This window comes from Panthera leo, chromosome F2 (assembly GCF_018350215.1).
Source record: "Panthera leo isolate Ple1 chromosome F2, P.leo_Ple1_pat1.1, whole genome shotgun sequence".
Lineage (NCBI taxonomy): Eukaryota > Metazoa > Chordata > Mammalia > Carnivora > Felidae > Panthera > Panthera leo.
The window spans coordinates 60272425-60295712 of record NC_056695.1 but is presented as its reverse complement, the minus strand read 5'-3'; the positions used below and the strand labels follow the sequence as shown (position 1 = coordinate 60295712).

General features: G+C 37.7%; 1 long non-coding RNA gene across 1 annotated transcript in view; it reads left to right on the top strand.

Moving 5' to 3' along the window:
• LOC122210868 overlaps window positions 1–23288 on the top strand; it is a 158774-nt gene that overhangs the window by 111979 nt on the left and 23507 nt on the right. The window contains exons 2-3 of the long non-coding RNA XR_006198331.1: window positions 274–401; window positions 2249–2311. This is a non-coding gene — a long non-coding RNA (uncharacterized LOC122210868). The remainder of the gene's footprint in view (window positions 1–273; window positions 402–2248; window positions 2312–23288) is intronic.

Below are 23288 nucleotides of genomic sequence, written 5' to 3'. Positions count from 1 at the left end.
AAGCTACCTATACATTTAATTCCTTAAATCCTGTGAGTTTGAACACTTCTGTTCTCTGTCATCACTGCAGTGTCTCAGAAAAGAATCTCATTCCATATGCTTTCAGGCACTCAAGGAACCAAAACATGAAAACCTGGAATTTGTCATTACCCATTTGGCCTCTGGTCCATCAAATCCAGTAGCTTGCCTCCAGGAGAGATCAGTCCTTGACTCCTCAAAAGAATCTCTTCTCTCTATTATGTATTTGGTTAATTGGAAAATGCTGTTTTTTAGGTAAAAGATCCTGCATCATTTGGATAGCAACCAAGCCAGCCATATGGGAAGGAAAATAATCTAGTGAGTTGCAAAATAAGAAATCATGGTCCATGTGTTCCTTCTGATGGTTTTCTTTGGGATATGAGGTACTATCTTTTTGTGTTTCAGTTTATAGCTGTTAAATGGGGATATCCTTGGCTCTGTTACTAAGATTTGAGAATATAATGAATATGCATATAATAACTAAATCTTTTTACCAAAAAAAGGAACTCTTTTAGAGAATTCCCTTTCCTGACCACCAAAGAATGTTATCAACTGACCTGGCACTCTTCACAAAGTTAGTGATTTCACCTCTTCTCCTTTCATGCACTAGTCCATTTGTGAAAATGTGTTGAGTACTTTAAAATACTGGATGACAGCTTTGCTGTAGAAGTAAACTGGCCAATAAAAGCCTATGACAATGTTTCCTGCATTTGCTCTTCTATTCCTATTCCTTGTCTAAAACCAATGACTTCCTGGAGAACAAAACACACTACTAATAAATATGGCAGAGATAATGACAAGGCCAGAATGCTCATTTCAGCTACATTGAGAATAAGAATTCTGTTTATCTATGCATTGCTGTAGCAAATCTTTTTTCTAGAGAACGAAACACCAGGAAAGAGGTATACATTCTTTATTTAACACCGACCAGCAAAAGAGGAGAGGGTCTGGAAGAGTGTCTGGTATCAGACCAGGTGGTCAAGAGAACCATTTGATAAGTGTATGTGTTGTCAAGAAATCTTGTCCTCCCCAAGGAGTAAAAAGAAAATGGCATCAGGCTTTCATGAGAAGCGGAGCATGCTTAACTGGGACTGCGAACAGTGTACTTGCTGAACTGGGGACTCATGTATAAACAAATCAGGTTGAATGAGTTCAAAAAACTGTATTTTAAACTGTAGTTGTCATTCAAATTGTGTAGGTGCTTCAAAGTGGTGATGTCAATGAATTCATTCAAATTGTTTTCCTAGAATGAGTCAACTTTAAGAAATGTGAGAGGTTTCATAACCACCAAGCAGTCTTTGTAAATCCATCTTGTTACTTATGTGAGGGTCCTGTGAAAATACAGTGTGAAATTCACTCCCCTGGAGAATAGGATAAATCTTTCTGGAACGATTTAAGTAGGATCATGTCTAGATGCAAGGGAATTAATAGTTTGTTTTGTTTTGTTTTGTTTTGTTTTTTAGCTTCCTAGGGCCTTTATATTTCTGTGAAACACCACAGATAGTGAGTAGATACAAAACACTTTAGTCTTGTGATAGTCTTTTCTTTGTCTCTACACATCTTCAGAGAATCTCTATTACTGTACTTAGGAATTTGACCAGAAAATAGACAAAGATGAAAATGTCCTCTGGAGAAATTGCCACACAAAAAGCATAGCTGAACCCCTGGTTATACCTTGTGGGTAAAGCACTCATAAGATCCAGGTGCATTTATTTAAGGATAAGATTTCATAGCTGTTCTGGAGCTAATTATTACTTAGAAGTCTATCTTTGTTTACGATTTATAGATTTATTATTTTGCCAAAGTTCAAAATCTTGTCACAAAAGACCAATCAGTAAAAAAAAAGTTTGACTGAATTTGCTGGTCATGGAGTAGCAGTAAGAAGTATAATGTTAGCTACAAAAAGAAAAATATCTATGAAAAACTGAAAAGAAATGATTTTGTAGTCTCTCTTGCACAAAACATGGGGTGTACATTTTTTGGACCCTCTTTATCTCATGCTGAAACAACCTTTGACCTATAGTCATAGCTTTGTTAATTATTTGTACCTTTCATAATTCAGCAAAACTTTATTTGGGTTTATCTTTTTTCTTTGACATTAACTAGTACTTTACTCAATTAAGGTAAACATTCCAAATATGTTTGTAATGCGAAAAAATAACATGGAAGAAGTTTGAAATGAACCAATAAGCATCACCAACATACTCTTATAAATTTGTCAATGTTACAGGCAAAATAGAACTTTGACTTCTCTCCTGAAACATCTGTGACACAGTTTAAGGAAATTCAACAGGTTAGTTCGTATACCTGATAAGTTTGCGTAGCATCTTTGATACTTTTACGGAAACCTCCCCAACATTCTTCTATTAGGTCAATAAGCCACTAAGCCCATCTTTCCAAGAGGGGTAAGATATACAGGAAGACCCAGGAAATGAGTTTCGTATATTGATTCAGTTACTGTTGTGAGGTTACAAATACAGCATGAAGGCTATTGAGGCCATTTTGCTTAGCATGTGAGCAACCATTGGAAGGGTTAATGAATAGCCACAATTTTAAAGATCACATTTATGTGATTTAATCACCTTTAAATACCTGAAGAAAAATTAAGAGATCCGGTCCATCTCATGAGGTGCTCCATATAATAAAACATTATGGCAGACTTAGAGGTATTGGATTTTATAGTGTCTTTATACTAAACATACCACATCGATCATTTCTAACTGATAACGCTTTAATTAGTCAGGTTATTTAAATGTGAAATGGTGACCTAATGGAGTTTTATGCCTGATAATAGCCAGGTGGAAGAGAACATATGAATAACAGGATCCCTGTTCTGTTGGTAGATGATAAGCAAGTCGGTATCTTTACATTTTAAAAAATTTTAATAAAGTAGCAAAACTTTATTTGGGTTTATCTTTTTTCCTTGACATTAATTAGTACTTTACTCAATTAAGGTAAACATTCTAAATAGTTTGTAATGTGAAGAAATAACATGGAAGAAGTTTGAAATGCATCAGACTGATAAGTTTATCTGAAACAACCATGAAGTACTATATTAATATATTAAACTAGCATTAGAAATTAATTCATTAAAAAAGAAACTAATTTATTCTGTGCTTGTGAGGATATAATAAAACTGCTATCTTCACATAAAGGTAGCAAGATGACACAACTTCTCAAAGGAAATTTGAAAATATGTGTTTCTAACTAATTCTATTGCTGGAATATTATCTTAAGGACATAGTCAAAAATACAGGACGAAAAGCTCCGTCCACTAGTATATGGATAGCAGCATTATTTATACTAGTAAGTAATTGGAAATAAATTAAATGTCCAACAGTAAGGTAGTTTATATTATAGTATGTTACATGGCTATTAAACTCATACTTATGGGGTCTATTTAACAGCATGAAAAATGCTTATGTCCTAATGTTAAGTGAAAAATTTATAGAAAACTATGTACATACTATTATTATAAATATATGTTAATTATATGTGTGTTTGTTTAAAAAAGATTTGAAACCAAGTAAAAAAAATTATGTACAAGGAAACAAGCCTGAAGGAAATATATGTAATTATGTATTTGGTGGTTATTGTTCTATTTTTCTTTTGTAATGTGTTTTAATTGTTTTTATGATAAAAAATTATAACTAAAAAGTAAATCCTACTGCATACAAAACTTCACTCCCCACCCCATAGACAGAAATTTAGATAAATTATGGAACTAGAAGAAGAAGAAAATAAAAGGAGGTCAAGTTGAAAGTTAATAACAAAGTAGTGGATAAAGAAATATGTAAGCATAAGGGGAACATTCCTGTGGGAGGTCAAGCAAATATGAACAGATACCTAGACGGCCTTGAAATTCACTGTTCACAAGTGAAATTTGGAGATCAGTTGCATAGGGAAATCGTAAAAAAAAAAAAAAAAAAGCAACTAAAATTCAGCCACATGGTAAATGGAGAGATGAGGGACAATGCATGACCTGAATCACATCCAGCTTCTTGAACAGTTCTCCTAGCCTAATCTGTGAATTTTGCTGAGTGCTGAGTAGCAAGGCAGGTTATCAACACTAAAGACTTGGGTCAGAGCCAGAAGTTATCCCAAAGGAACTTGGCTAAGCAGGAGCCTATTCAAAGAATTGAAGATAGAAGGCTATTTAAACAAGTTGTAAACTATTGAGCTGAAGTGGTGGCCACTTGTGAACGGAACATTCATATTCCACCATGATAACTTTGAAAGAGGAGTGGTCTCCAAAAAATAGCAAGCCATCTTTGAGATATTGTTGGCAGTAAACAAAACAAGGGGTTGCAAAAAGCATGTGCTTTTTGAGACTTCATATGATGGTTACTTGTTCTGGAGTTTCCAACTTTATCTACCAAATGTGTCTGTATGTCATTAATAAATAAACACTTTTATGTATGCATATAGAGGGAAGTGTTTGTGGAAGTAAAAGGGTTAGTGGATTTGAGGATAAATGTTGTATTCTGAAGGGTAATGGTTTGGTCATATTGTAGACTCTATGCCCTGATGATATGAGTGTGTAATCAAATTATACTACCTGTTAATGTCTTTGTACTGGCATACTCAAAAGTAGTCTACACTTGACTCCATTTTCTCACCTTACATTTGTTGTTGACTGCTCTTTAATTCCTTGGAATTTGGATTCCATTTTCATCACTTCATTAGTGTTTTTTAAAGTCTTTCCTTACTTACAAGTAGCCATTGGCTTTTCCTTTTTCCCTCTGCATATTTCCATATGCACACACCTTTGGCTTTGTTTTCATACCAGTTGGCCTTTTTTCCTAATTGGATAAAAATGGCTAACATTTAGTGAGCATTTACTCTGTACCAGGTATTGCACTAAGAATATCAATAGATGTTACTTTGAATTCTTTTCCGGTCCAGGTTGGAGTAAGGGGTCCTCTGATGTTGGGCTGGGATAGTTACCTTGATTCACTTCTCCCTTGAAATCATTTCCAGGTATAGTATAAGAATAAGAATAAGAATAAGAAGAAGAAGAAGAAGAAGAAGAAGAAGAACAGAGGAGCTTGCTTTCACAAAGAAAGTCATATCAGTTAACTAGACTTTCTCTTTACTATAAAACCAATTTGGAAATTATACGAGAAAGGAGCATCTTTACAAAGGAGATGCCTTTGAGTGTTAGTAGCATTTGCCTCTTTGTTTCTTTCCCAGCTCAGTGTTAAGTGGACATCTGACAAGGGAATATTTTTGGCCCTCATATCCAGTTGTCTGTCCCCCTGGTAATAGTAACCAAGGAATTATCTTTGTGTTGTGTAGATCTCAGTAAAAAGTGCCACGAAGAGCGCTTGCTATTGCATCGATACAGAGAAATTTATTATAGGAATGCAAATATCATACATATGGAAGGTTTGAAAATTAAAACAAAAAAAATAATAGAGGTCTCTTTGTATCCAACTCAGTGAGTCCAAGGTTTGAATTGGAAAACAGTAGAGGCGGGAGAGGTGAAATGGCATTTCACCCAAAGGCACATTCCGGGAGGATGTTTTAACTCAGCCTCTCATTTGCTGCCCTTCCTTGCCTCTGTGTTTTTGAATTGTCCCTTCTTTCTGCCTTTTCTTCTCCCTCCTCCCGTTTCCCTGTGGTTACAAACTGCTGTTGAAGTCGAGCATAGGTAGGGTGCTGTGACAATGGCAGAGAGAGAGAAGAGAGGCACTGTTTCTATTCAAACTCTCTATATCTTTCCTCATTCTTTCTTTCAGCAAGCATCCCACATGAACTGTGGAGAACACACACACACACACACACACACACACACACACACACACACACATTCTGTGCCAGAGCAGATCTCCTGAAAACTGCTGCCAAGTGGCTGCCGCCCAAGAGACTGCAGAATTTCTGGCACTAGGCAGAATCGATGACTGCAGCCAAGTGATTGTTGCTGAACTTACCTGTGTCGAAAGGTCAGCCTTGCGGTGCTAAGGCTGGGCACAGTCACTGAAGGCAAATTGGATTGTGAATGGAGGCCCTGAGGCATGTTCTGCACTTTGCAACTGGTCTGGCAGGCTCCTCCACCTCCTGAGTCTGCCACAGGCATGGGAAACACCTGGGCAGTGACAAAGGCAGGTAAGGCAGCTTCGCCAAGGTACAGTATCAGGTACCTTTGTTTTGCCCAGAAAACCGTACAGTGATGGCCACGCTCTTAGCAAGTGATTCTCCAATACACTGCATTGTGATGAAGTTCCAGATCTTTGCATGAGCTATTTACCTCAACACTTCAACTCTACAATCGTGTGTTATTTGAGTGGATCCTACACTGATTTGTAACTTACATAGAAATCTTAACCAATTCAAGACAGCACTAATGAGTCAGAGCACAGCTTGGACATTGTTCTGCGTACATATTCGTCTGTGTTTGTGTGCGTGTGTGTGTGTGTGTTCATGGGTTTAAAAAAGAACCATGGGTTATCAAAAGAATACCTCAAAGTGTAAGAACCAAAGTTATTTAACCATTGGTCACTTTTGTTCCTCTCTTCTTCCAAATGAAAAATAGGTAAAAGAAAAAAATACCATCTAATTTGTAAGAGGGTCAGAGGGATGGATGAAATAATAACTTCTTTATGAGTGAAATGCATCTTCAACTTCCTGTGACTGCCTCCGTGCCCAGGGAGCCAACTCTTCCTCCTTCCTACCTGCTGCTATGGAAGATGAGTCTACCCCCTTCATTCTGCCATCTAAGTCTAACCCTTTTACCTTCCTCGTCACACACCCTTTCACCTCTTCAGGAACTGTATTCTATTGCACGCCTCCTCTCCTGGTAACTTCAACTAACTTCCTCCCGTTAGTATTTAAATGTGATCTAGTCTTTCTTTCTTACCTTTTAGGAAAACCTTCCTCAATTCTACGGTACCTTTCAACTCCCCTGTATCTTTCACTACCAAACTCATTAGAGTCTGATCTATACCTGTCATCTTTATACTGCTTCCCATTCTCTCCTCAGCACACTGAACTCTGGTGTCCACCATCACCATCTGACTTTTTTATTTTAATTTTAATTCTTTGCTTATTTGATCAGTCAGCACCACTTGATCCTATTGACTATTTGCTCCATTAGAGGTGTTTCTTCCCTTGGGTTTCAGTGACACCACACTCTAGTTGGTGACTTCTGCTTCTCTCAAGAAGTCCTTCCTGCTGTGTCTTTGTTGCATGTAGAAAGGTAATTCAGGATGATTCTCACTGATCTAATATAAATATTTTAATCTTATTTTTATAATAGCTAATATAATATCAGTTAAAATCTATGGGATTCCAATAAACTTTTGATCATCAATTTTAAAGTCACTGTATTATTACCATTACTTTATAGTGGTATAAGCACCTAGGATCATCTATCATTTGACTCCAGATCTATTCTTGCCTCTCTTTTTCCCATGAAAGTGCTAAATACTTCATGAGGGCTATCATCTTTATTTTAATGGGATTCTTTACAGTATCACCCATAATTTCATCTTACAGCTATTACAGCAGCGTCAGTATGAAGTATTCATGTTACTATCAGCTTACATTTAGTGAGCAACTGCTATGTGCTAGGTATTCACATTTGTAATGATCTCAACTCTATTCCAGTAAAAGGTGTAGTATAGAAACAATAACAATTAATTATTCTAGTCCAGAACAAGTCTGCAGAATTAGATATACTTATGTCCCAATATTAAATTAACAAAGATAAGATTCACACCAAGTCTACCTAATACCCAAAACATATTTTCTTTTCGTTGTACATACTTACATTCTTCACTATAACCCAATGTTCTGGTTCAGAACACTACAATTTAAGATTGTCTAAATAGTTAAGTGATAGCTTCTTATCTGGTCCTTTCTACTCTAATACATGACTTTCAAAACATTGAAGCCCCTCAAACCCCAACCTTTTTGGAATGACCAGAAACATTTCTCAGATTTCTTTTATAAAATTTTCATTTTCCCTGTATTGGTTGTTGGTTGTTGACTTTGACAAGGCTTGCTACACTGTCAAGTAAATTTCAAAAAATTACTCTAAAAAGACAGCACACACTCTGATTGTCCATGTGAGGGCTTGGCACAGGGATGAGACAGAAAGGAGTGACATGTGGAACTATAAGAGAACAAATAGAACTAATTGGCTACAGGGCAACTAATTGGCTGGTGGAGGGGGAGTGATTTTGTTCCCCTTCTCCCAGGGGATATTTCACAGCCTGGAGACATTTTTGGTTGTTACAGCTTGGGGAGTGGGCACTGTTACTGGCAACTAGTGGAGAGAGGCTGGGGATACTGCCAAAAATTGTACAATGCACAGAACGGTTCTAGCCTCGCTCTCCCGCAACAATGAATTTTCAAGCTCAAAGTGTCAGTAGTGCAGAGGTCAAAGAGACCCTGCTGTAGAAAACGGGAAAAGAAGGAAAAAAGGAGACTTTGCAATTTTGAGTCTCTGTGACAACAGACATGGAGATTTCAACCAGAGCAATTAGAAGCCCAGAAGTTTTGCTGCATTATTGGATAAGGGGATGAATCATTTCAACCAGCTTGAGCTTGCGGTTAATGTGAGAGACACAGCTGGCAGAACCAGGAGGCAGAAACCTTGTTAAACTAAAGCAAGAGGAAGAGGAAATGTGGATATAGAAGTAATTCACCTTGGGGTGATAGTTGAGACCACAGAAGTGGTTGAAATGTTCACAGACATGTGGGAAAAGAAGAGTAAAGGCATTTTACTGGGACTTTAAAAACATACATCCTTCATATAAATGGTGTATTTTTAAGTGATATACAGTAAGAATTATTCCTGCTATGCCCATCTGTTTCAACATGAGGAATCAAAATTTGAATACCAACCTTTCTAAAATAAAGGTTTCTGGACAGATTTAGTTTCACTTGTGTTAATAGTTTGTTTCTTCTACATTAATATCACACTTTCCCTTTGAAGCAGAGGTTATCAAATTTAATATTTATTTTTGCTTAGGGTTTACATGTTAAGATGATAATGTGGCAATGGTAAGAGTAGCTGAAGATATTTTGCTGTAACTCTAGATCAGAAGAAGGATGTATATAAAGAGAGGTGTAGCCTAGCTCTTTTTTTTTTTTTTTTTTTTTTCCAGTCTGTCTGCTTTCTGGCTTGGTTTCAAAGCACTTAATAGTTTCAGCTTATACTTGCTAAACATGGAAACATTGAAACACCACACCCTTGTGTTGCTTATAATGAATAGTGTCTTTAGCACAAACGTATTTTTATCAAAGCACCTAGAGACAGCCTGCCACACCTGTCATGTTATTACTCAGCCATACTCTCTGGCTGCCCAGTCTTATTGTGGAGAAGTTGTGGGGGGTAAGGAGCTGCTAAGTTAAGCAACCTGCAGCTGAATAATTTTAACAACCCGGGCTGAGGATCATTCCACTGCATCTCTTTCTTCCTCCAAAGCAAGACCGACCCATAATCAAATTAAGAAGTTCTTATTTATGGATACTTGTAACTTCACTTATCTGATCCTAGAAAACTCCTAGGTTGTTTAGAAATATTGCTACTGAAGAATAAAATGTTGGCAGATAAGACACCCACTGGTTCTGTAGGAAGGATGAGTTGGCAACATCTGGGCCCTCCCTCCAAGGCCTTCAGGCACAGGGAGATTTGGAGTTTCCCGGATTAAGGAACCAGTTTGGTTCCTCTTAACTCCCTTATAAAAATTTCTTGACTTTATTGGTTGTGTCTTATGAAGATTCATGGCTTCATCTGCTCTGTCTTTTGAATAATATTTACAGCTTCGTTAGCCATAGCCTTAAAAAAAAATCTTAACCTTATTATTCAAATAGATGTCTCATCATGCTGAATAACGCATGACCTACACATGCTAAGAATAAACTGGATGGTGCCATGAAATCTTCCACCCACGTAACTGGAAATGCATGGAATGCAAAACTGTATCTCAACTGCAGTGCTCTGTGCAGAAATGGCTTTTCATGTTGGTAGAGGAAACCACCCATTCATACTTCGTTAGAATGGTCTGGAAGTGTCTGTGTGGCAATTTCTCCCTGAGGCCTGCTTTCGTATCTGAAATTCTTACCATTACATACAATTCTTTGTCTAAGACATCATTTCAGTAAAAACACCTATAAAGTGCATAGAAATATTCTAGAAGGGTAGGAACATTGAGTCAGTTGAAACACAGATAGGTTTTTCCTAATTTGAGCCCTGTTTCTTGGAAAGTAGAGCTCTGACAAAATAGAAGGAGAATATTTGAGCAAGGTAAGAAATCAGCAATATTCAAGTATTACTAATGGGCCTATTGTAGTGGCAGTAGGTAGACAAGGCTGGAAAAAGCTGAGGCATGAGGCAAGGATCCATTGAGGCAAGCATGCTGCCTGAGGAAGCAGAGCATGCCCTTTGGGCTGTGGCCATTAGAAACCTATCCTTGAGACACAGAGATGGGTCATTTCTAGTAACAGCAACAGGAACAATAAATCAGTAACAGTTAACTTCAAGTATTCTTTATTGGGTTCCAGGACCTTGGCTATATATTTCACATTAGTTATCTTATTTAATTCTTACAACAACTGCAGATGAATAAACAGACTCAGAAAGGGTAAAACCTACCCAGGGATGAAGTTAAGAAAGTGGGAATAATTGGGATTATAAATGAGGTTGTTCTGGTTCCAAATTCATGATATTAGCCAGCATTCATATTGCATCTTTATGATCTTTCCCCTTGTTTTCTCTCCCTCTTGTCATCCCTTCAAACTTATCCTTGCCATATGCTGTTTTCCCTGCCTAGGATGTCTCTGCCTTCTTTTCTACCTACTGGAATGCTTTTTTAATTTCTTGAGAAATAAGTGAAATGGTGAATACCACCTCTTTTAAAAATTTTTTCTTTAATGTATGATCTGTTGCATTCATATTGTAAGTAACCAGGAAGATAAGGCTCTATTCCCCACCAGATTGTAAGATAACTTTTTTTATTATAATGTTTGCAGAACAGAGTCTAACTTTGCTCATTGAACACAATAGATAACCATTAGACATTTGTTGAGTGAGTAAATTCAGTCATAGGTATCCTGTAAAATTAGAGAATAAGAAATTTTCATCCTGAAGTTAACAACAAAGGATTAATTATGTTTTCTAGAGTTGATTTTAGAAGGCAGAAAATAACTTAGTACTTTCAAGAATATTTTCATTTTTTAATGAACTAAAATTTTCATTAGCTGTCCGGACAATTGTTATAAAGGTCACTAATTTGCTTGTGATTGGATAATTGAATTTTGTTGTATATCTTCAAGTGACATAAGAATGGAAAAAACTATATACATACATATACATATAGTTTTTCCATAGTTTATACCTTTGAGGACCCATAATTGCAAACTTCTGCCAAAGGCGAATATATGCACTGTAAAAATGAGGAAAACAAAATACGTGCCAATTTATTATTCAGTGCATTTATGAATAAATGATATAAATGGGTGTTAGGAGATATAAATATGTATGCTACAGATAGAAAAATACCTTATAAGTAACTTTAAAAGAGACATATAAAGGTGCTGTAAGTGTGGGAAACACATCACATATGGCCCTAAAGACATAATGCGAAACATCAGAGAAACACGTGGTTGCTTTTTGTGGTCCTAGGAAACCAGAGATGTGTATTTACCCATTTGTAAATTTTTGTGTGTGTGCCTTGATGATAGCAAGTTCTTTACAAAATTAAAACAAGATAGATAAGTCCCTCCACCTACTTATACTTTTTAAAAATAGAAATTGTTTGTTTTATATTTCCCAATATTAAATATAAATTGGAAATGTAAATACTTCTGAAATGGAGAAAAATTTATAGGAGAGCTATCTTGTCCCTGCAGTTTCCTCTTCCTCTTAGCCAGTGGGACGTATTTTAGTAACTTTGTTAAGCCAAATCAAACTGAGTGTGTGTATGTGTGTAGGTGTATGTATGTGAGTGTATCTCTCCTTACTCTTTGTAATTTAAGAACCGAAAGTAGCTGATAACTCCACTGGCAGCTTAGGATATGAATATCAAAATGGTGCATTTATATACACTATTCTCTGGTTCTAGACTGAACATAATCCATCCACCCATTCATTTACTTCATGCACAATAATTGAGAACCAACAGCTTTTCAGGCTGGAGTACAGAAAAGAATGTGCCATAGACTCAGTCTTGAGGACTTAGTCCGGAGGAATAGGCATACTTATAAACCAAAAATGTGACAAATACATACATTTTTAGTGTTCTATTTGAAGATCTGATGCTGTTTTAACCTTGGATTCTGGATGAAGGATACTTAAAACGTTTGCCCAAGAAGAACCACCCAATACAGATTGCTGTGTACCACACAATTCTTAGCTGTGTGATAAGTTTTTAAATGTTAAGGGCAGGTAGCACTAGCAAATTACCCGAGCTTCAGGGCTCTGACCTCAGTTTTAGCCACTCATGAATCCACTGGGAGTCATGCCGTGGGGGCTTCCTGTCCTAACTGACATCTGTCATCTGAAGAGCATTTTATTTCTGGTCTAGATTTGGACTAGCAGAGAGCAGCAGATAGGGTAAGAAACTGAATCCATTTCTCATGATATCTGAAGGTAAAACCCTTGAAAGTCCTGGCTATGCACCATCATAGGCACAGAAAAAAGTTACTTTGTCCTTTTCACTCTCTTTATCTGCTCAATTTATAGGGCATTATTGCTTAATGATTATGCCTTGAAGCTAGGCTTTCCGAGTTTATCACTTAGTTCTATCATTTGCTGTCTGTGTGACTTCAGGCAAGTTATTTAACTAGTGCCCATTTCCTCGACTGTAAATGTAAAATAACAACACCTGCTAATAAGATTGTTGTGTAGATGTAGTTAATGAATGCATGCAAAGCAATTAGAGCAGCACCTGACATATATAGGCAGTGCTATTGTTATATTACCAAGTTTTTATGACACTTGTTTTTGCTGGGCCCCCGGAAGGCAACAGACTCCTTCTCAATATAATACTCCAGACAACCACTGTCTCTGGATTGGAGTTGCACATGAGGTAAAATTAATTTGTTAGCATTATCCTATGGAGGTATAAAGATCTTTCTACTATTATAAGAAAAGTCCTCTGAAAACCAGCTCTAAGCAGTCTTACAGGACATTGTTCTTATTAACCTGCCAACTGGTCCTTTTATAGAAAGCATCTCATAACTCAAGGGAACTATCCCTGCCAGAGGTATTTGCATTTTAACAGACTTACTAAAAATATACATGGCTTCACAATCCTCAGGTATAGTGTTTTGATGGTGAAATTCCAGGTATCATAATCAATAGTGAGGGAGCGCGGATCTCCCACAATGAATTGAGATACTCAGGGGGCCTGAAGCTGACCCAGTTTAGTTGCATCCTCTGGCTATCTGCAGGAGAAAATCTTCTCTGCAGAAAGGTTTCCCCAGTTCTCAATGAAGGACTGAAGGACTCCTACAAATAAGACTAAGAAATGAGCTCCTAATAAAAAATCCTTGCATGTCTGAGGAAGCCACTTTGACTTAAAGTTCTAGGACTAACAGACAATAGATTTAGAACCTTGAGATACTTGAATTTTTTCAGGTATGGAGTATACATGTAGAATATCACATAAAATGTTACATGCAGTAACTATATAATAATTAAAGACATAAAGGATGCAGAAGTTACCAGTCAATAGAAATGTATTAAGAAAGAACAAGGAAAAATGGAAAAGGAAAAAACTCTAAATATGTAAAACACTGTTGACAGAATGATAAAATAAAACTCAACTATTACAGGTAGCATATTGGAACCAAGGTTAGAATGAAAAGGTCTGACACACAGAATGGAAAAGAGGTGATATGTAAAGAGAGATAGTTGGATGTGAATTTTCCAGACCTGATGAAAAAAACATGTGAATTCTCAGATTTTGGAAGAGTAATGCAGCCTAAACAGGATAAACAAAAAGAAATTCACACATTGTTGTGCAATTGCAGAACATCAAAGACAAAAAAAACCTTAAAAGCACCCAGAGAGAAAGAACAATTAAACTGAAACAGTAAGTGGAGTGACAGTGTCTTTCTCAGCTGCTTCTAGTAGAAGCAGTTCCGCATAATGGAATAATGGAGTAATGTTCCCAAAGAGTTGAAAGGAAGTAACTTAAGAACCATTCATCTGTATACTTAGCAAAACTATTATTCAAGAATGAGGGTGCAGTAAAGACACTTTCATAAAAATAGAAGCTGAAGACAAAATTTACTACTGAAATTCACCAAAATCACTGCTTTAGGGAACTTTTTTTTTTTTTTAACGTTTATTTATTTTTTTTCTGAGACAGAGAGAGACAGAGCATGAACGGGGGAGGGGCAGAGAGAGAGGGAGACACAGAATTGGAAGCAGGCCCCAGGCTCTGAGCCATCAGCCCAGAGCCCGACGCGGAGCTCAAACTCACGGAGCACGAGATCGTGACCTGAGCTGAAGTCGGACGCTTAACCGACTGAGCCACCCAGGCGCCCCTTTAAGGAACTTTTAAAACAATGCTTCCCACACTTTTTGGTCTTTGGGACCCTTTTACTCTCTTGAAAATTTTTGAGAGCCCCAAAGAGCTTTTGTATATGTGGGTTGTATCTATCAATATTTATAGTATGAAGATTTAAAAGGAGAAATTAAAAATAGTATTTATCAATTCACTTAACAATAAGTTTAAAAGCTACTGTATGCTAACATAAATGTAACATACTTTTTATGAAAATAATATATTTTCAAAAAATAATGAGAAGAATGGCATTATTATACATTTTTCCATCTCTCTTTAATATCTGGCTTAATAAGAGACAGATTCTTGTATCTTCTTCTCATGCCATGTAGCTCCTGGAAGATCCCACTGACAGAGTAGAGTGAAAATGGCAAATAATTTTTAGTGTTTTTATGGAACTACTTCTGACCTCATGGATCCGTTGATAGGGTCACAGGTACATACAGAGATCTCTGCCCGATAACTTTTTGAGAGCTAATGTCTAAAATATGTCCTACAAGAAGAAAGTACATGAGACTACAGGGAGACATGAGATACAAGAAGTAATTTTAGTAAGAATAAAGTGGCAAAATATGCAAATTTGCAGATAAATATGTGTGACCACAGTAAGAATGATGCATTTAATTGGTAGAGTACATATGAGCATGGATAATAAATGTTTAGAATGAAGAACAGATAGTAATGATAAACATAATACTAGTAATAGCAGACGTTATTTATTGACAACTAGTGTGTCAGATCCTATGCTGAGCACAGTCGTTTAATCCTGACAGTAAATTTGTAACATAACTACTCTTATGATCATTCTTTTTGTAGTTGAGAAAATTGGGGCCCACAAAAGTAAAGTTACTTGTCTAGGGTTGCAAAGTCAGTAAATGATGGGCCTAAGATGCTAAACCTTGCGATCTGACTCCAGGCACTGCAGTGGAAGCAAATGATGTCTAAAGTTAGAAAATAAAAATGTAGAGGTGGAGAGTAATTTTGCTAAGGGGATAAATAAATTAATATCTAATGGCTGCCTTGTATATGCTTAGCTGAAGCATAGATATTATGGAGAATTTTAAGTCTCCATTCTAGTGGGGTCTGCAATCTTGTGGGCATAAAAAGTCTTAGGCACATGAGAAATGTATACATTATAACACAAAATCATGTTTTCAGACCTATAGACATTTCTGGATAATGACATTGTATACAAGTATGGGGGCAGAGCATGAAGGAAAAGGATTTGAGGTTGTGTTAGAGGGTGAGTGGAATATGGATCAACCAAGAGGTGGTAGGAGCGTATCAGTGGACGTTTGAGCAATGGGAAAAAGAATAGACAATGAAAAGTGCTTTAATATTGTACAAACCACATTTGAAAGATGATAAGTCTGTCATATATAATATATGAGAGTTATTATGGATGTTTCCAAACTTCATGTCAGTGGTGTCCTGTGGGCCCCGTGGCCTTCATCTTTAGGCAGATAACAGACCTGTTATAACAGTCTCCTGACTGTGTGGTCTTCTGCAGCGTTTTCCTCTTCTTTTTATCAATTCTCTTTATATTCATCTGGTCACCAAATTTTCATGTGTGTCTTTGAGTTGTTTTATGTTGCTGAAAAACGCTTGATGTTGCTGTATCCAGGAAATAAATCCAGTGTGGTGAGGGAAGAAACACTCTCAAGACCTGGAATAACAAGACCTTTTTTTGGCTGCTCTATTGACTACACATGACCTGAATCAGCTCTTTATTCTCCAGTCTTTTCATCTCTGACCTGGGGAGGGCAGCCACATTACTGCTAGACAATGTTGAAAAACACTGACTCATTCTGATAAAGGAGGATTGCTAGAAATCATTGACTAAAATCCTAAAACTTTTCATTGCTATTTTAATTTAAGCAACACTGTGCCATACGTTGTGTTTTAATTACTAGCTAGGTTTCTAAATGTAGACTGTAATTTGATAAAATATCTGTAATGTAGGCAAGCTACTATAGCTAAATACCCTCGCCATTTGCTGATACATATTGTATGTATACATGGGCACCATATGCACACATATGGCGACTTGCTATATGGCTGTAAGACTTGGACCTGTATTTGTATCAGTTCCATTTGTGGAGGTTCAGAATAGTGTTTATAGGAGAAGGAAAGAGAAAAATGGGACTGTCTTTGACAAGAATCAAAATCTGAAAACTTTCCTCCTCAACCATCCTAAGCACATGCATTCCACTCCTGACTTTGATAGTAATAATAGTTAATATGGATATAGCACTTCACAGTTTATGAAACATTCATGCATAGTTTTCATTGTGATTGTGGGGCACCTAACTGTGGGAACAAAGCCAGTGTAACGCCATCATGTGAGTAATGGGGAGGAGGTGTGGATTGGGTCTGTGAGCTATGCAGCATCTACATTGCAGGGCAAGTATTTGGTGATGAGGAGTTGGCCTTTATTATGTATGCAAAGGGAAGCCACTGAAAGGTTTTAAGCAAGAGAGTGACATGAATTAATTTACATTTTAGAGAATCTCCCAGATTGCCACATGGAAATGGATTGTGGGTGGATAAGGGTGAATGCATAGAGACCAGTTAGGAAGCTACTAAAGTAGCCTCCCTGAGAAGTGGTGGTGGCTTGCGTGTATTCACCTTGGAGCTAACGAAGCTTTATCTTCAGGGCCCCTTGCTTCAAAAGCTACTTCTTAGGCTGGGGAAGAGCCTGAGCAATGTATTCGTGACATCGTGTGTCTGGTGATATTAGTCAAAATAAGACATTTTAGCTATTAACTGTTGAGACAACTGTTTCTTTCCATTCTGACCTTCTGTCCACTGTATTTTCACTTGGATGGGGTGATATTAGAGTGGCTATAAGCATTTTTACGATCTTGTCAAGGGGAAGTTGAGTTGGGCATATGTCATTTTAACTACAATTTGGAAAGGTGTTTTGGAATGGTCCCGTCTTACAAATGAAGCATGCTTCTTTGATAATCTTTACGTTTATTGGAGAACCAAAGAAATACAGATTAAAAACTAATGATAAGAAACAAAAGTGATAAAGATGAACCACAAAATCCCTAGAAATTATTCTGACATGTAGAAGCAAATTGTGTAACCCTCAAATTTTCAAATTTCATTAATCCATTAAGAGATAAATTTTGAGTAGAAGTAATTGATAGTTCACTGATTGTTTGATAACCCAGTTAATGAAGAGGAGTGAATCACGTGGGCTTATTGGGAAAAGATGTAAATTTCTTGCTGTTTTGATAAAAGGAAGAGAACATGAAACGAATGCTATACCATTCCCAATGAGAACATCAACAAACTGCATAATGAGTTTTGCTGATTCTAAGAGTATTTAAGATGAGTCACTAAATATATAGAAAACTTGAAATGCTCTGAACTTTTAGAGCTCATCTACAGAAGAAACCATAAAAATTTGACAAAAGTCTGAAACATGTACATAGAGCTACAATAACACGCGGTGATACTGACATAAAACTGCTAAGCTCTCAGCAGCTATCCTCAACTTGTTGGAAGAAAGACTGAATTATCTATTGTCTTCACCAAAAACTATTTTATAAAACTGTTGTCGTATGAAGAGGTGATCAAAGAGTATGCAGCCATTTGTGTAGGAAAAATTATAGCGATGTGTGAACATCTCAACTAATAAAGATAGTATGTCGTTTTTCCAGGTTTAAAAATAAACTTTGTAGTGTTTTTCAGCTTAAAAAATGTGCACGTGTGTGTGATTTTCTTTTCCTCATTAAAAAAAAATATTCTTCTTTAACTTAATTTGTATGTGTAGCTCTTTAAATATGGCCTCTCAAATTCAACAAGCCTCAGGTTCTACCAAACCCGGCTCTGCCCTTCAACCTGGGTTGTGGCTGAGCAGATGGTGAAAAGTGGAGATATTTAGGATGTATTTTGGAGGTAAAATAAATTCTCCTATGGTTGTCTTTTCGAAGGGCTAGAGCCCCTTTCTGAGGGTGAGTGAGTTAAAACTGAGAAAAAATGTAATTCGTTTAGAGTCCTACAACTTGGAACTGACTAACTAGGATGGAATCTAGATATGTTAGGTTCAAGTGCCCTTGTCATTGTCATATTTGAAGCTTCGGTTTTCGTAGGGTGGTTTAGACGATTCAATTAGTTGATGCCAACAAAATGCTTCATGTGGTGTCCAGCACATTGTTGAGTGTGCTGATAAGTGTTGCTATTATTAAGGTGTTAAGAGGTTTATTCTTTAGGTGCACGTGTTTTGTTGTTTTAAATTGGGTGTTATTTATTTTTTTGTCCGCTTGCCAATCTCTCTGAGGGAGACAGCCCGCTCTGCTGTAAGTTTCCATTTTTGTTCAGTGGATAAAGGAGTCTCTCTTCTTTGCTCTCTACGTGTCACTTTTCAGCGAGGCAGCGCCCGTAACTAGGAGTGGCTGCTCCTAAGCAGCAGAGCCCTTCAGCTGATCAGCCTATGGAGCTTCAGCAGCTGATCATGCCTCAGAGCTGCTTGGGGAAACCTGTACATGGGACAGAAAGTGTACGTGCTTCAGTAGGGATGTTGGTGGTATCCTCATGTTTTGTTTTGTTTTATTATTTTAATCTTACTTATTTTTGAGGGGGGGGAGAGAGAGAGAGAGAGAGAGAGAGAGAGAGAGAGAATGAGCAGGGGAGAGAATGAGCAGGGAGAGAATGAAGCAGGCTCCAGGCTCTGAGCTGTCAGCACAGAGCCCGATGTGGGGCTCGAATTCGTGAACCTTGAGATCATGACCTGAGCCGAAGTCAGGCGCTTAACCGACTGAGCCACCCAGGTGCCACAGTGGTACCCTCATGTTTTAAGAGGTGGGAAAATGGAATCATGCATTTCCTGATGATACAGAACAGGGGAAGTCTTTAGGGCTCCAGTACTTTTCTAAAATAATCAGATCTAGCTAGTTTAGAATATTTTAGGCAGATTTAAGATGAGGAATGAGATGGGATGAGTCTAAATGTTACAGATTCTACACAGCAGAACATTCTCTAAATGATTTGCTATTGAAACTTGTTTCAATGACTAACAACTCTTAAGGTCTCTTTGGACTTCTCAATTACTTCTGTAGAACTTATTTTGTCACAGTTAACGAGGAAGAATAACATTTATCTCTTTGAGAACCACAATTTCATTCAGGGTTTTATTTTCTACATGTTATCATAATGAGTTCCTGCTTTATCATCCAATATGCTGATAGGCCCTCTCTTTTTTATTTTTAGTTTTAATTCTAAGATCAGAGACCTGAAGGCTTTCAGATATACAGGTACATGTTTAAATGCATGCACAAGTTGTTTTTGCTGGGAGAGAATGAGAGCTCTAAAATTGGGTGTTTTTGTAATGTTCCTTTCCATCTTCATGTAACAAAGACTATTGCTTCTGTTCTCCCAGGCTACCACACCCTTAATTGGTCATCATAAATCCTGTGGGCTTTCAGCAGTTTGCCAGGAGAGAGAGCAGTTACTTTTGTTTGTTCTTTCATTTGCTGGTATTCTGCTTGTTGGACTTCTAAATTAGCAGAGTGCCTGATAGAGATTTCAGTTTTAATTTGAATTCTGCACTTTAATTATGTGTTTTCCACCTGCTCAAATAGGGGCTGGGGACAACTTCTTTTTCTTTTCTTTAGCAGATCCACATTCCACGACCAGAGCTTTAGAACTCTCTGGGAAATAATGCAAACCGATTGTGACTTCTTTCTTTCTGTCCCCAGTGTGGCACTTGAAATTATGTAAGGTATGGGTCAGTGAGAGAGAGAGGAAGTCTGACTGGAAAGAGAGATGATTCAGAATTGAAGAAAGATTCAATTAGGATTGAGATTTGGGGGCAAAACCCCATTTAGTGAGTTTCTCTTCTCTATGAAAATTTGCTTAAAATATAGGATGAGATCAAACAACCTGATTTTCATAGCATTAAAAGTTAAATGTTTCTCATTTGAATTTTACGATAGGTAAGCAAGGTATCTTCAGAATTGTATGGTAAACTGTTGTCTTCAGGCTGAAGGACATTCATTTTACAGACCACTTTTTGCATGAACCTTTTATTTCTTGTAACAGAAAAGAATAATTCCTACTCTGAATTTCTAATGAGATTATGTTTTCCTTTCTCCCCAGGCCCCTTTCTAAATATGTATACACACACGTACGAAAACATGATTCATGCATGCCGTTACAAATATGCTTATATTTACATAAACAAAATATTTAACTTTTTTTCTTTGGTATGATGTCAATGTTTTGTTGCTACAATTGAGTGAAAGCCCCAACGGGGTCAGGAAGTGAGGTCACTTTTCTTTCTTTATACGGAATGTGCAGACCCTCTGGTAGCTCTGTCTGCATTCTCTGTTCTGCTTTGTGAAGATGTTAGGAAAATCAGACGTGGACAGCCCAGGGGTAGATGTCTTCCCTTCCACTGTGATAGACTTGGTTCAGTGTAATCCCTGTAGGTCACCGTGGAAGTGACTGCAGGGTATCCTGGAGCAACTTCTCAAGCCTTGCATCCCTGACTCTGTGGAAAACAGTGTACGTTTTTTTTTTTTTTTCTCACTGCTTTTCATCTGATCAGATGCCCAGTGCTAGATGAATAGTTTAATCTCTTAACCCCAATAGGAAGAGGAAGGAATGGCCTAATTATTGTATAATTCATCACTTATTGTGCTTTGGCTGTCGCCCTCCTCCCCCTCTTAGTCACCTCCTCAGGACCAGCTTCTCCTAAACTATTCTATCCAAACATTTTGAGTCTTGACCTACTTATTGAAGAACATGCCCAGAAATTTGATCCTGTAATTTGAGCCTATACTTCTTTATACTTCTTTATAGTAGTTCTTTAGAGTAGAGGCAGTAAGTGGTGGTCCTTGATTAAGCATTGAGGGTTTTCTGTTGTTGTTTAAATGAACAAATAAATATTTCACTGGGACATCATTGGTATCTTGATTTGGTTTCAAAGTGAATGCAGCTACATGCCTCGAGTGACTGCTTTTAAACAATTAGGTCCTGTCTCCACCTTAACATTTTGTTCATTAGTCACTGTTGAACCTTTGTCCTTACTTGTCAGTATCTGAAAAAACAGACTTTAGCTCACAATGTCTACTCATTCTCTCCAACACTGTGATAAGAGTTTCCTCACTCATGGCCAACCTGTCAGAATGGAAACTCTGTATCACAGGTGGGATTGGGAAATCTCGCTCAAACTATGTCCCTGTGACTCCAGTCAGTATGAAAATGGAAAGTGGTGATCTGGATGGTTATAAATGATGGGAATTTTTCAAACATCTGGATATTTTCATCTTTTAGATTAGTAGACCCCAAGTTCTTAAATTCATAGTCCAATAAAAAATTTGACAACCTTAATTTTATCAGGTTGAAAAAGGTAACAAGCTGTACTTCCTTTTGCCATCATTTCATGAAAGGAAGGCCATATAAATACCAGAAAAGGAAAGGTCATAATCTCAGATTACAAGAGTGAATCCACTGTTTCACTGAAAACATGCCGTCTCTTGTTCATTTCATACCAGACCCTGTGAGAACTCTGTGTTGGGACTGAACACGGGACCTGCTTGGGGGACATAGGTCAGCATTTGTTTGGATGCCTGATATTTTGACAATACAGACCACAGATGCCTATCAGTGTAGGAGTTTTCCTTACGTGTTTTTCCTTCTTATCGGCATGCTGAGGTGGTTGCTTTATATCTCAAGAGTTCTGCCTAATGGGTATGTCTTCCTATAGATGGCTTTTAACTTCACGTTGTTTCTCTGGTAAGATAACTCAGCTATGCTTGTGGGCTTAGTGAAGATTACTCATTCTGAAACAAGATCAGCCTTACCCTTCTACAGAGTAGGCAGTGGCTTGTGTGGCATGATTTGTGAGGTGCTGAGGAAGCTTGAAAGTAATTCTTCCACTCCATTGCCACACAGCTTGAAATCAAAATGTGCAGATATTTATTCCTTTGGGCTCCTCAAAGGTCCTTCTGTGTCCTCTTCTTTATTTACACTCTGTCCTTAAGTCATGTCCATCACCCTAAAGGCTTTAGATACTTTATAAAATGTACCTAATAGGACTTTGTTTTTATTCAGGTACGGTGAGGCCAACAGATCAGGAGACAAATGTCATTGAACGGTGGTTTGTTACTCATAGCTCCCAAGAGGAAGGACGTGCCATGTTTCACAGGGCCACATGGGGAAGCACCAGGGTCTGCCAGGAAGCAGAAAGGGCAAGGGGAAAGCATGCACAGGAGCCTTTCCTGTGGTTTTCATAGGAAGGAGGGTGAGGCGGTGTCAGCAAGCGAAGCAGGTTTAGGATGGGATAGCGGAAACAGCTGAGGTGGGCTCTGGCTGGGGGGATGGCCCTTCCTTGTCTGGTGCCTGGCAGTGGGCTGGTTAAGACAGGGGAGTGCTGGTTTGATAGAGCCTGATAAAGGAGGTGGGTGGGGTGTGAGCTCTGGATTAGTTGGTTTGCCTATGAAAGGCATGCTCTTAGGGAGACTTTGCCATCCATAGGAATTCCCGAGCCCTGGGAGGGGCACTGAGGCTTCGGATGGCACAGCATCAAGAATACAGAAATTAAGAAAAACATAGTTAATAGACAAATCCCCGAATTGGTGTCTGCTTCCCAGACCTCCCTCTCATGCATATTCATCTCTCCAGCTGCTCTTGGCATCATCACTTAGATGCCTCAGGGCATTTCAGAATTAACCTGCCTAAAATGAAGCACCGATCTATCCCCAAACCTGGTCCTCCCCCTTTGCGCATCTCAGT